Here is a 14,908-nt window from a genome sequence, read left to right on the forward strand (position 1 = left end):
CTGGCAGTTAACATTTCAACCCTGATGGCCATGGCCACCTGTTGCTCCTCCTCCCCCCTCAGATCTAAAGTGCGTGTCACCTTTCTAGGTTCTGGGTCACATCTTCTGGGCTGGCCACGGCCTGGGTGAGAGAACCCTGTATCCTGGAACTGCCTGGGCACTGGAGGAGGTGATGGGTTAACAACAATCGTTTTGCAGGCACGGGAGGCGAGGGGGCAAGAGGAAGTGGAAAGATGATGTGACTGGGGACGCTACCCCAGGCTGCCCGCTGCCCGCCCCTGACTTCTCCCATCTGGTTTCCATCTGACCCAAGCAGCTGGCCAGGTGGTTTTCATTTGCAGATGAAACCCCAGCAGTTCCACTGCTACAAAAACTCCTGACCGTGGAGTCTCTGTAAGGCTGATAATGCACAAAGTGCACTGGGGTGTCTCTGAGCAGGCCTGAAAGGTCACGCTTCCCAAAGCCGGAACCAGGACAACAGGAACAAAGTGGGGTCTCGACGCTTGAAAATTCTGATCACAGCCAGAAAAGGAAATGCACTGGCCTGGCGAGATGCAAGTCACAGTCAGGCATAGAGCTGAGGAAGGGGTAAGATTTTGCCAGTGAATCAGACCTTATCTCTATGCCATCCACTAGCATCCTTAAGGTGAGAAAAGAACCAGCAGGTCTCAGGGTGAACCATGGTATGTCCACTCAGTGGAACAGTATGAAACAGCTAAATCCAGGTTCATAAACAAAATGTAGGCTGGGTTGGCTGGGTGCGGTGGCCCGTGCCTGTAATCTCGGCACTTTGGGAAGCTGAGGCGGGCAGATCACTTGAGGTCAGGAGTTCGAGACCAGGCTGGCTGACATGGCGAAACTCTGACTTCACTAAAAATACAAAAATTAGCTGGACATGGTGGTGCGTGCCTATAGTCCCAGCTACTTGGGAGGCTGAGGCATGAGAAACCTTGAACTCAAGAGGCAGAGGTTGCAGTGAGCCAAGATCACACCACTGCACTCTAGCCTGGGTGACAGAGCAACAGTCTGTCTCAAAAAAAAAAAAAGAGAGAGAGAGAGAGAAAAGAGAAAGGGAGAGAGAGAGAGAGAGAGAAAGAAAAAGAAAGAGAAAGAAAAAAGAAAAGAAAAGAAAGGAAGGAAGGAAGGGAGAGAGAGAGAGAGAGAGAGAGAAAGAAAGAAAGAAAGAAAGAAAGAAAGAAAGAAAGAAAGAAAGAGAGAGAAAGAGAGAAAGAGAAAGAGAGAAAGAGAAGGAAAATGTAGGCTGGGCACAGTAGCTCACACCTGTCATCCCAGCACTTTGCAGGGCTGAGTCAGGAGAATCGCTCAAGCCCAGGAGTTTGAGATCAGTCTGGGCAACATAGGGAGACTCTGTCTATACAGATAATTTAAAAATTAGCCAGGCATGATGGTGTGCACCTGTAGTCCCAGTTACTCAGAGGAGGCGGAGGTGGGAGGAGTGCTTGAGCCCAGTAGGTGGGGGCTGCAGTGAGCAGGAATTGCACCATTGCACTCCAGCCTGGGCAAAAGAGTAAGACCCTGCCTCAAAAAAAAAAAAAAAAAATGTAGTAATACATGGAAATGGTGATAATGCAGGCTGAGTATTAGTTTTCCTTATCCGAAATGCTTGGGACCTTAAGTGTTTTGGATTTTGAATTTTTTCCAATTTTGAAATACCTGCATTATACTTACTGGTTGAGCATCCCAAATCAGAAAAGCCAAAATCCATGTCCCAAGGAACATTTCCTTTGAGCCCCAGGTCAGTGCTCACAAAGTTCTGGGTTTTGGAGCATTCTGGGTTTTAAATTTTCACATTAGGGATACTTAGCCTCTAAGAGTGTGCCAGGCACTGTTTCAGGCATGTAAAATGTGTCGACTCAATCTTCGTAACATGCCTGTGAGACAGCTTATGTTATTAATCCTACTTCATAGATGAAGGGACTGAGGTAGGGAGAGGTTAAGGAGCTTACCAAAGATCACACAGGTAGTAAGTGGCAGAGCTGGAAGCATGGTTCCAGAGACCAGGTGAAGCCCCAAAAAGAGAAGCTGGGCACAAGGCCCCAGGGAAGCAAAAACCTGAAAAACTCTCTTTTTACACTTGCGCAGGCTCAGCTGATGTTAGGCTCATATTGCAAAATTGTATACTTCTGAAGAAGGAGAAAGCAGCAAGAGGGAAAAAGTATCTAAAATACAGACACACACACCACATTTGTTTTGGAAAAGACCCGTCAGGAGTCCACAAAATGTTATGAAAAACCCCAGTGACATCACCACCAATGTTTGTCTTTGGAATAATGGAAAGAGATGTGTATTATTTGTAAGAATGATCTTTGCTATTACATGACTCATTCCGGCACGCAAGGACTGCTCTCATCTGGTGCCAAGGAAAGAGTGCTGAATTATGGAATTGCAAACGTTATCACTGACTGATACTCACAACACTGCAGGGCAAACTGATACGCGCCAAATCAGCCATGTGAAGGGATTGTTATTACGCCTCCCATTAGGACCAGCTGTTGCTGTTTCGCATTAAGACCTTAACCATATCTTAATCCAAGAACTCATCAACCCCAGCAGTTGAGTTGATCGGAAATGCCCAGGGTCCACACAAGTTCCCAAAGGGAACCCACCATGGGTCTGGGGACCGGAGTCACGGGACAAAAAGGGGAGTGGTAGAGACAGAGAACAAAAACAGGGAAGGGAAAATAACAGATAAAAGGAAATCACCCACACAGATGGCATGCAAGAGGCCTTTCAGAGTGGAAATGAACAATCCTGTAATTGGCAACATATGATGTGCTCTTTATTCCTGTTCCCCACTGGCATGTGGTGGAAGGATGGAGAGGAAAGGACGGTAATGGGTAAAATAATATGAATACCGCCCCTACAGGCATGTGTCATCTAGGAGCCTACTGAGTGTCCCACCTTAGTGATCTGACCCTCAGACAAAACTGTGAGGGAGATGCCACCATCCCCACACTGCAGATGGGAGACAGAGGCTCTGGGGAGTGGTCCCCAGAAACAAGTGACTACTCAGAGACAAGGCTAGGACCAGGGGGTGATCACTTTCCACACAGACAGTGTGGAAATATCAGCCAATAATGTATCCTCTAATCTATTTATTATGGTCTCCTCTCTGATGACTTTAAATGCCTCACCCTCAACCTATCTGAAACCAAACTGGGTTTGCCCCACCAAAACCTAGCAGTTATCATGCAGATAACAGCTAACATTTATTGAGCATTTATTATGTGCCAGTAATAATGCTATGAAGCAATTTTATTGTTTATTATTGTAATAATTATTTCTCTCTACCCAAGTACCAACCCTGCCCCACTTTGTCCAAGAGACCACAGTGATTGCCCCACATCTGCCCCAACCCATCCTCTCTGCACATCTGGGTCAGGACAAGCTTTCCAAGACTTACCTGGCCAGTCCTCACTGCCTGCCCCTGCGGTCCTCTTACCTGATCATCCCTCCACCCCTCCCCACCCGATGTCCCAGCCTGCTTCTGCCCCCCACCCAGCTCCTTCCTGCCAGGCTTCTGCATGTGCTATTCCTTCTGCCTGGACTGCCACCCCCTCAGCTCAAGCCTGCTCCCCCCGCCACGGCTCTAAGGCAGCAGCCCCCTCCAGATGCCATGACTCCACAGTTGTTGATCATTGCCCCCACTGGGACATAGGCTCCAGGGGAGCAAAGGGAGAGGCTGTTCTTGGTCGCCTCTGTACTGCCCAAGTCTGGCAGAGTGTTCGGCTCATAGCCAATGAATAAACACTCCCGGAACTATTCTATGACTCTCAAATTAGCCTGAGCACCAAAAAGAGGAGCAAGGTCTGAGTTGTGGGCTGAGCTATCCTGGTGCCAAGGCAGACCTTCCACTGCCACGTACACACCCTGGAAGCAGAGTCAACTTGCCCAAATCCTGTGGGGCCTGATGGTGACCACTCAAGCTCGGACAAACACCAAGTGTGATCTCATTGGAATCCATGTCAGCGCCCAAGTCCTCAATTCCAGCAGAAACTCCCCATCTGTTCCTCTGCTCTCCTCTCCACCACACTGCCCTCCTGTCCAAGTCCCCTCAACTCTCCCCTCCAAGCCCCTCATTCAGCAGTCAGAATAATTTTTTTTTTTTTTTCCGTCTTTTTTTGAGATGGAGTCTTACTCTGTTACCCAGGCTGGAGTGCAGTGGAATGTTCTGGGCTCACTGCAATCTCTGCCTCCCAGGTTCAAGTGATTCACCTGCCTCAGTCTCCCGAGGGGCTGGCATAACAGGCACCTGTCACCAGGCCCGACTAATTTTTGTATTTTTAGTAGAGATGTGATTTCACTATGTTGGCCAGGCTGGTCTCGAACTCCTAACCTAAGGTGATCCACCTGCCTCGGCTTCCCAAAACATTGGGATTAGAGGCGTGAGCCACCGTGCCCGGCTGGCAGTCAGAATAATTTCTTTTAACATAAATAGTCATCGCCCAGATTGACACCTTCCAGCTTCTTGTGACTGTTAGACTTAAACCTGGCACACAGGCCCAGTGTCACTGGGCCCCCGTGCTCCTGATAACTAACAGCGCCTCTTTCTTTTCTTTTCTTTTCTTTTTTTTTGAGATGGGGTCTCGCTTTGTCGCCCCAGGCTGGAGTGCAGTGGCACAATCTCGGCTCACTGCAGCCTCCACCTCCCAGGTGAGTAGCCCATCTCAGCCTCTGAGTAGCTGGGATTACAGGGGCGCACCACCACGGTCAGCTAATTTTTGTATTTTTAGTAGAGACAGGGTTTCACCATGTTGGTCAGGCTGGTCTGAAACTCCTGACCTCAGGTGACCCACCTGCCTCAGCCTCCCAAAGTGCTGGGATTACAGGTGTGAACCACTGCCTCCGGCCACCAGCGCCTCTTTCTATACCTCAACCTGGGAACCCTTGCACCCTTAGCCCCTTCCTTGTCTTCTCCTCCCACCTGGAGGCCCTCTCTCTCCTCCTAGGTCTTCCCTGTCACCCTGCTTCACAACACATCTTACAACTCAAAATGATGGTGTTTGTATCACAGTCACGATCTGTCCTGCCCCAGGATAGCCTGGGGCTTTGTCTTGTTCACCATCCCTGTGAATATTTGCTGAATCCATCCCTTTTACTATGTGAATAGTGAGCAATGACTGAGCCCTAGGCAGTGAAATGCACGTTAGATGCATCAACTCATCACCCAGTAGACATCCCTATCGCCATTTTACAGATGAAGAAAATGAGGAACAAAGAAGCTAAGGACAGGGGCCACTTGGGACTCACACCCAGGCAGCCAGCTGCAGAGTCTGCGATTTCAACCCTTCCCTAAGTGCACTGCCTCCTGGAGCTATGGAGGACTGTGGACTCATCCCCCAGAGTCTCCCGAGCACCCGGAGGGCAGGCACCACATCTTAGTCAGGTTTCTCCAGGCTCAGGCCCTCCAACAGGAGGTTCTGGATAAAAGCTCAGGAATAACTGAAGAAGTCCAAGGAAGCCTTGGCTAGAAAGCCCTACAACAAAAGGCAGGCAAGACTGGCCGTGAGTAGCGCCATCCCTGCCGTGCTGATAATTCACACCCTTATCACCCGCACTCACACGCAGGATAAGGCAGTCCCTCTGGTGGGCTGAAGAATGAAATGCTGGCCATGTAACATGTAAACCCCAAAGAGCGAGTCTGTCCCATCTGGTCCCCTATTTTACCCCATAATATCTGCATCCTGATCTTTAAAACTTTTTTCCAGAGAAAGTCAAGCAAATGATATTTGGAGGGCTTTCCTGCTGCTTTTATTTTGGAAACTTATATAAGATTACTAAGAGTCCCTCCCGAGTGCTTACAGTAGTGGCACATTTACGCACATTCCTCACTCGGTCCTTACAACAACCCTCTGAGTCACACACGATCATCCCAAATGACAACTGTGGAAACTGAGGCTCAGTGACCTGAGGGACTTGCCTAGGGCCACAGAGCTGCCAAGCAGGAAATCCAGGCTGCCTGAGTGCAAGCTCCCATTCTGTACTGTAATGCCAATGGCTTCACTAATTCATTTCGGAAAACAATTGTCACAATCTTCTCCAAACTATTCATACTTACAAATACTCATTCAAGGAGTAGAGCTTAGAGGCTATGAGGCAAAGGCAGAACCATTTTCGGGTGTCACAGCTGAGAAAATTACTGTTCCGTTCATGTAAATGATGTTTAAAATGCTCACTGCAGCATGAAAGTGCCTCTGGTGAGAAACTGCAGACGTCAGCAGGAGCCATAAAGGAAAGATAAACTCGTAGTAAAAGGAAGGAAGAGGGGCTGAGTGGGTGACTTACAGCCGAATTCACAGGACACCCGTCCCGCAAAGAGGAAGCCAAACTGCAGTCCAAGCAGCCAGGATGAGGAGGGCCCAGACGGCTCGGAACCCTGCAGGCAGCCTGGCTGTGGAGACAGAGCAGGACAAGCTCTGAGACCCACCCAGGGGCAGCAAACAGAGACAATTCACGCCTCCCGGCCTGGGAACAGGCAGGGGTTCCTGGGTTAAGAGAAAACAAAGGGGCCCATCTAAGTAATATGAAAGGCCTGGCTGTGCTGAGCGTGGGTGAATAAGGTGGAGTATGGTTAATAAAATGATTCCACATCAGCAAATGCTAACACAGGGCCCCTGGGATCCCACAGTGAGAGTCTATTTCCATTTTCATTTCTTAACGCAAAAAATAAAATAAAACTTTACTCTCTAGAAGATGACGATATGAGAGGAACGCTGGGTGGCCACGTGATGGATCAGACACGCAGGCCTCCCTTGCTGGTTCCCACTGGCCTCATTAAGGCTGGGACTATTATTCCTCAACACACATGGTCTGTCCTGTCACACGCTAGTGGTTTCTGACAAGCAGGACACCAACAGCAAGTGCCCTCCAATCCGTCACAGTCCCTGCCACATTTCGGGTCTCTCGACCTGGCCTATTTACTCTTATCTACTAGCCACTGCCACATTTCGGGTCTCTCGACCTGGCCTATTTACTCTTATCTACTAGCCACTGTGGGCCTTTGGATTTGCAATCCTGCTTGATAAAGATCACTGAGGAGCTACAAAGAGACGAGATTGGCCCTGACGCCAATTGTCACTCATCTCACACCCTTCCAAAACGGATAGCAGACTCAGAGGTCCATGGACACCGTCACATCCAGTACCAGAGGCTACAGCACACACACTTCCTTTCTAAGCCATGAACAGGTCACAATCTCAAGCAAGTTATACACACAGGAACAACAAGGGCCAGTTTCCTACATTTTATAAGATTCTTATATGCAAAGCTCTTGTTTATTTGTTTTCAGACCGACTCTCACTCTGTGGCCCAGGCTGGAGTGCAGAGGCGCGATCTCAGCTCATTGCACCCTCCGCCCCCTGGGTTCAAGCGGTTCTCCTGCCTCAGCCTCCCGAGTAGCCCGGACTACAGGCGCCCGCCACCAAGTCTGGCTAATTTTTGTATTTCTGGTAGAGATGGAGTTTTGCCATGTTGGCCAGGCTGGTCTTCAACTCCTGGCCTCAAATGACGTGCCTGCCTGGGCCTCCCAAAGTGCTGAAATTACAGGCGTGAACCACCAGGCCCGGTCTGCAAGCCTCATAATTTTAAGGGCAACCAACAATCTGCTGCTATAGTAAACAGAACACACTGAAGAGAGAGGCAAGAGCTTTGAGAAGTAAACAAAATAAATTTTAAAATAATCTGAATACCAATGACACCTCTAAGAAGAGGGTCAGGTGCAAATCCAAGGATCAGGTATTGTTGGAAACCGTTGGAAACTAGTTAAAAAAAAAAACCCACAAGATCATCTCTGGTTTCACACAGAAACTGGTATAGAGGACCATGTTTCCAACGTTAGCCTCAAGATCCCAGCCTTGGGTTCCCTTCAACGTAGGTGTTCTTGGTTCATCAAGGGCCTCACTAGCAGAGCTATCCCCCCATCCATGTGCAATTTCCCTGTACAGAAAAAAACTCAGAGCAAGGCATACTCCAGCCCACAGGCCCAGCCTGTCTTCAAGGATCAGACCATCCCACAATGTGACATCCTCAAACAGACCATTTCAATGGGGCTGCCCATGGAGTCTATTCGGGAAAGGCAAACAGAGCGGCTGGTGACAGGGGCTGCTCAGATCACAGGAATCCCAAACCCAACAAAAACCCAATAATATTATAAAGGGAGAAGAGAAGATGATACTTAAATCTCAAACACAACTTCAGCAAAAGGTATTGTTACATGGGTCATCTGTGTTCCTCCAGGACAGAAGATGGTAACAGCACTAATAAAGGTCATTATACTCACTTGAGCAGGGCACTCTTGAAGATTTTCATCCAGGAAATGCACCAGCATTCCAAACTATTACTTAAGAGATTAGCGCTGTGTGTGCTGGAGGGTAGCCTAAAGGGTTAGGGTTAACCCCAGAAAGGCAGGAAGTACCAACAAAAAGGCAGTCATCTTATCCAAGTCTTGTTGGAACTAAAGCACAGCGGGAAAATCAAGCAAACCAAAGAGGAATTAGAGACATTCACAAAGGGAGGGGCCTTGGGATTAATGGACTCTCTAATTTTTGAATTTCCTGAGGTTTACGGCTAATTAGGCCCCTTAGCCATACTGTAATGTGATCAAATTTCAACTGGGTTCACAGAACAGTTGAAGGTAGAAGATGACATAGACATCACCAGTGGGCCCCAGAGACTACAGACAAGGTCCACAGTGCTCGCTTCCGGGCTTGATCCGCACTAATTAGGCACCTTTAATTCCCCAAACAATGGCACAGAGGCTGGCTCAGAGGGTACTGGGTGATCCACCGCATGCCTGGGGATCTCTTACAATACCACGTACTGATAATTCTCTAATTTGGTACAAGCATATTTATGCACATGGCTCAAAGGTGGGGAGAAATGACATTGCAACCGGCAAACAAATATGCACAAAAATATTCAACTTTGCCAACTGAAGACATACAAGTGAAAAATGAGGGATTATGTACTGCTGACTAAATCAGAAATTAAGAGAGAAAAGCGCCCAGTGTTAACAAAGAAGCGATAACCTGGCGCTCATCCTGTGGATGGCGTTATGAATCGGCCTGACACTTTGGAAAGCAACTTGGCAGAATTTGTCAAGAGCTGTGAGAAGTGTTCATACTGTGGCATGATAACGTTACTCCTGGGAATCCAAACACAAAAACAACTGCAGAAGGACCAGTCACTGTGACATTGCTTATAAGGCAGGGAAAAAAAAAAAAAAAACTGGAAAAAACCTAAAGAGCAACATCAGGGAAATTATCCCCCTGCCATCTAATGTGTAAGGAGTATGGAGCAGCCAGTAAGCAATGATGGTTGTAAGGACTCCCTGATAACGTGGGAAAAGTCTTAGGTCATATTAACTTTTAAAAAGGAAGATGAATAATTATATGTAGCCTACGACCACAACTAATCAAAAACCTCATGTATGTAAGAAATAAAAGGAGTTGCCAAAAAAAAAAAAAACTAAACTGGTACAGGTGACTTTTTTCCTTCTGCGATCTAAGCTTCCACAATGATGCTTTATTAAGTTGAACCATATGAAATTGCCAACACAGCCATTTCTGACCTACACAATTAGCAATTTCACATGGGTCGACATAGTACTTTTTGAAAGTTTTAATACTTTTATAAAAGTATTTTTATGAAAGATTTAATACTTTTATGAAAGTATTTATGCAACTTTTGTTTTGTTTGTTTGCTTGATTTTGAGATGGAGTTTCACTCGTCACTCAGGCTGGAGTGCAGTGGCATGATCTCAGCTCACTGCAACCTCTGCCTCCCGGGTTCAAGTGATTCTCCTGCCTCAGCCTCCCGAGTAGCTGGGATTACAGGTGTCCGCCACCACATCTGGCTAAGTTTTTATATTTTTAGTAGAGACAGGGTTTTGCCATGTTGGAGAGGCTGGTCTTGAACTCCTGACCCCACATGATCGGCCCACCTCAGCCTCCCAAAGTGCTGGGATTACAGGCGTGAGCCACCACACCCTGCCTTATGCAAGTTTTAATAACTTTAAGATGTTCACAGTATCTGCCCTTGCTCTGCGCTACTACCCCTCTTTAATCTAAACACAGATCTGTAAACACACGTGACACACAAGTGGAGTGGCCTAAAAGCCAGTCCTCAGAACTCTGTAATCCAAAAAGGAGAGAAATCCTCCTAAGGTGTGAAGCAACGGATAGAAACAAAATGACCAAAGTCAGTTTCACCACGTTTAAGCCCAACTCTGAAAAATGCAGGCAGGCTTCTCTTTAACTGCTGGGCAGAGAGGGCACCTCCCTGCGGAACATTCGAAGGGCAGAAACAGCTCACCAGGTCAGGAAAGCCGGCAGGCGAAGCCACACACAGGAGACTGTTGGCAGGAAGGTGTGGTAGGGGAAGTGCCACCCCACGGGTTTGACCCTCCCTACTGCATGCCGTTTCAAAGGCCTCCTCCACCTTCAACCAGGTCCCATTTTTCCAGGCCAGAGTCTTAAAGGATGTTTGCTTCCCTCTCCTGCCCTGAGGACAAGCCTAATTTTACTCAACAAAGTAAGAAGGATCGAAAAGAACACACTGAAAAGAACAGGCTGAACAACCACCTGTGTGGGTAGAGCCATTGAAAAATTATACAAGCACAGGCACAGAAAACACCTCAAACAACGCCTATCGAAGTCTTAGCAGTATCTCGGGAGTAGAATGAAAAGTTGTTAAAGTTGTTAAAGTTCTATGTTACTTAAATAAAATAAGTATTACTTTTACAGGTGGAAAAACAATTCAGAGATTAAAATATTTTTAAAGAGAGAAAATAGGAGACCTGCTTTGATTTTTTTAAAAGTTTCTACCACGCCTTGCTCAGCCTCCCAGCCCCCACACCTTCATCATTCCAAAGTGGTAGAATTTCTTCATCCAAAAAACGGGTTGGGGTTGGGAGAAAGAAATGCCAGTACCCGGACAGCCATTGTGGGCCAAGCACTGAGCTGGGAGTTTTAGCCACATCATCCGCCCTTCCACTTGGCTGAAGAAGAGTATAACAGTCCCTTCTAGCTGCAGTTTCACTTTCTGCAGTTTCAATTACCCATGGTCAACAGTGGTCTGAAAATATTAAGTGAAAAACTCTAGAAATGAACAATTCAGAAGTTCAAAATTTCCCACGGTTCTGAGTAGCATGGCGACATCCTGCTGTACTGCCCCACATGTAAATCACTCCTTTATCCAGTGAATCCACTGTCTACACCGCCCACCCTGTAGTCACTTAGTTGCCTTCTTAGGGATCACATAGTCTCAGTGCTTGTGTTCAAGTCTCCTGTATCTGACTTAATAATGGCCCCAAAGCGCAAGAGTAGGGATGCTGTCAATTCCATTATCCCAAAGAGAAGTTGCCAAATGCTTCCTTTAAGTGAAAAGGTGAAAGTTCTTGATCTAATAAGGAACGAAAAAGTGTATGCTGAGGTTGCTAAGATCTACAGTAAGAACAAACCTTCTATCTGTAAAATCGTGAAGGAAAAATAAATGCTAGTTTTACTGTCACACCTCAAACTGCAAAAATTACAGCCACAGTGTGTAGTAAGTACTTAGTTAAGATGGAAAAGGCATTAAATTTGTGAGTGGAAGACATGAAAAGTATTGTGTTCTTTTTGTTGTTATTGTTGTTGTTACTGTATTTTTGGTAGAGATGTTGCCCAGGCTGGTCTCAAGCTCCTGAGCTCAAGCGATCTGCCCACTTCGGCATCACAGAGTGCAGGATTACAGGCATGAGCCATCAAGTTCTGATCAACGATACTATCTGCAGTTTCAGGCATCCAAGGGGGTCTTGGCACACGTCCCCCACGGATAAGGGAGGATGGCTGTACCACTCCTTAACAGCAGCGGGCAGCCAAGGACCCCAGCTCAACACCCACTGACACATGATGTCTACTGTGTTCTGAAAATGCATAAGCATATAATTTGAACTGCACTGTTAGCCTTCAGGAAAGGGGCACCAGGAGCTGTGTTGGCCAGGGACCTGGATCATTCACTCTTCAAAACCACCCCAGGAGCTGAGTTACTGAGTTCAGCCTCCCTCTCTCAAAGCTGGGAGAGGAAAGCTCATCTTCACTCAGATGTAAGCTTCAAGTAGGTAGAGCAGCTGTCTCTTATTCAGCCCTGGGGCCCCAGCACAGCACGTGGCTCATGGGCTGAGCCTCCAGAAGTATTGTTAGCAGATGGGAGAATGGATCTTCATATGGGCTCAGAGAGGTGAAGGGACTTGCACAAGGTCACCCACCTACTAAGCAGCGGGTGGAGCCCGCTTTCAGGTCCAAACTGGCAAGCCTCAGCATAGGTCACTATTGCTTTGCAGCACACAGAGGGACAAGTGAACGCTGTAGGACCAGGCTCTGCCTCCTTCTCTCTCCCCCGACCCACCTGCCACTCCCTGGAGCTCCTGGCTGAGGCGGAGCTTCGCCCAGCCTGAGTTGAGCATGGGCATCCGGGGCACTCCAGTCGGGGTGTGTTTCACAGAAGCAGGCCCTTCAGGAACATGCATGAGGGGCGTGAGCTGGCCTGCAAGCATGCTTCCTGATCACCTCATCCTAAATCCTAAACCCGCAGGACCATTGCCCCCTTGACTTGAGCACTAGGGTAAAACCTATTTTTGTAAAAACCTGATTGAACTTTTACTTAAGAGTTTCAAGTGTTTATGGAAATGAAATCTATCTTTTAGAAGCCACTGCACACATACTTAACTGAAGAAGAGTTTGGAATGGGGCAAGCCTGAGTAGGAATCTGAATGCCTTGGATTACCAGAAACATCGTAACAGGCAAATTACCTACCCTCACTGAGCCCCAATTTGCTTGTCTATAAAACTAGGATAATAACACCTAGCTCACTGGGATGAATGAAAATTAAGTCATTACATTTAAATGAGATGAGGCATTGACTTAACGTCTTGAATACTGCCTCTGGCACACAGCAATGAATAAATATGTGCTATTACTGCTGATTCTACTAATAACACAATCATAAAAATGACTGCCCAAGAAGGGACCTGCAGTCCCGGCTACTCAGGAGGCTGAGAAAGGAGGATCACCTGAGCCCAGGAGGCTGCAGTGAGCTGTGATCACACCTGTGAATGAGCCACTGCACTCCAGCCTGGGCAAGACACTCCATCTCTTAAAAAACAAAAAAAACTAAAATAAAAAAAGTCATCTGGTCCAAACCCTCAATACAGGGGGGGAAACTGAGGCCCAAGGAGGGTAAGCATGTTAGATAACTCCTGATAGTCCAAAAGCATTTATTGCAGTGTTTAAAAAATAGTAGGCACGCAGTAAGTGCACTGAATAAATAATAACCACATATGAAACAACATATTCACCTAATCTGCTTCAAAATAGTTAAAAACAGGTCCAGTTGAATGGCATTCCCTCTGACTCCGATCCAGAAGAATTCTTTAAAGAAAAGTCCTCAATGGCAGTCAACATTCATCAGCACCTGCACTGTTCGTTAAGGCAGTCACTAGCCTTCGATAAGGCACCGGTTATTGAAATTTCAGTCCGCTAAAATGAAATAAAACCGAATATTCAGTTCCTCAATCACACTAGCCACATTTCAAGTGCTCAAGAGCCGTATGTGGATAGTGATTATGGAACAGCCCAGATATAGAACATTTCCATCATCATGGAAAGTGCCAGTGGACAGCACAGCTGCAAAGAGAAGATATCATTAATGTGTAATTTCAGTTCTCACCCAGCAGATTTAGTTTCCTAAATCCTATTCCAAGGCGGCAGGAAGGGAAAGACTTCGTTAGCCTTGCTTTATTATGCAAATCTGCATATTCCTGTCAAGTCCAATCTCCCTCAGAAAGTTCAAATAGAGTATTATTAGGTGGCTGCAGGGGTCTAGAGGGCAATGTCTGGGGTCTGAGGGCAGGTGAGAGTACACAGGATCTTATGAAAATGTGTTCTGTGCAAACACCTCACTTGTGCCACTCTTCTCCACACCAGCAAACTAAGCATTCTTTAACACAGTTCAGCGACCGCTCACCAAGCCTCACTTACATAAGAGTGCCATAAAAGACTGGGTCGGCTGCTTCTGCAAAGCACCTGTGGTTTTGCAAAAGGATGTGATTTCTTAGAAGTCAGTAAACAGGCTCATTTCCTTTACAGTTAAATTTTGGCATCAAAATACCAAAATACTCTATGACCCCACCTAAGCCCACATAACCTTACTTCCCACCTTAAATGGCTGGGAGAGCAAAAGGCCCTGTAAGATGGAACTGCCCAGGGTGTCAGCCTTGCTGCTGGGCCAGTGGCCACCATGTCCACCTCCACCACTTTCCTTTGAGGCCCCAGGAGGCTGGTACCCGCTCCAGGAGCCAGGAAGACCACTTGGCACCCTTAGCTCCTGGGACACTAGAACACATGGCCAAGTTATAAAGACTTCATATGCACCTTCTCATCTGGAGATGAAGCCCTTTCAAAGCACACAGGGTAGAGAAGCATGTGGATAATATTTCACCCTCTATGTTAAAAAGAGGAGAAATGAAATATATTTGTATTTGCTTGTTATGACTAAAGAAATGAGGAGAGCAGGCTGGGCATGGTGGCTCACGCGTGTAATCCCAACATTTTGGGAGGTCAAGGTGGGCAGATCATTTGAGGCCAGGAGTTTTAGCTGGGCCAATGTGGTGAACCCCTATTTCTACTAAAAATACAAAAAAAAAAAAAAAGCTAGATGTGGTGGTACGCACCTGTAATCCCAGTTATTCTGGAGGCTGAGGCAGGAGAATTGCTTTAACCTGGGAGGCAGAAGTTGCAATGAGCCAAGATCATGCCACTGCACTCCAGCCTGGGTGACAGAGCAAGACTCTGTCGAAAAAGAAGGAAGGAAGGAAGGAAGGAAGGAAGGAAGGAAGGAAGGAAGGAAGGA

At 47.0% G+C, this 14,908-nt stretch overlaps 1 protein-coding gene across 6 annotated transcripts in view; it reads right to left on the minus strand.

The window, feature by feature from the left end:
* CAPZB (capping actin protein of muscle Z-line subunit beta) overlaps positions 1-14,908 on the minus strand; it is a 148,392-nt gene that overhangs the window by 111,893 nt on the left and 21,591 nt on the right. Inside the window, exon 2 of one of the 6 annotated variants that reach the window (XM_025361077.1) lies at positions 81-577. The exons of the other annotated variants lie outside the window; for them this stretch is intronic. The gene's annotated coding sequence lies outside the window, so the exon portion shown is untranslated. The remainder of the gene's footprint in view (positions 1-80; positions 578-14,908) is intronic. 6 annotated transcript variants of the gene reach the window in all.

Source organism: Theropithecus gelada, chromosome 1, assembly GCF_003255815.1.
Source record: "Theropithecus gelada isolate Dixy chromosome 1, Tgel_1.0, whole genome shotgun sequence".
Classification (NCBI taxonomy): domain Eukaryota; kingdom Metazoa; phylum Chordata; class Mammalia; order Primates; family Cercopithecidae; genus Theropithecus; species Theropithecus gelada.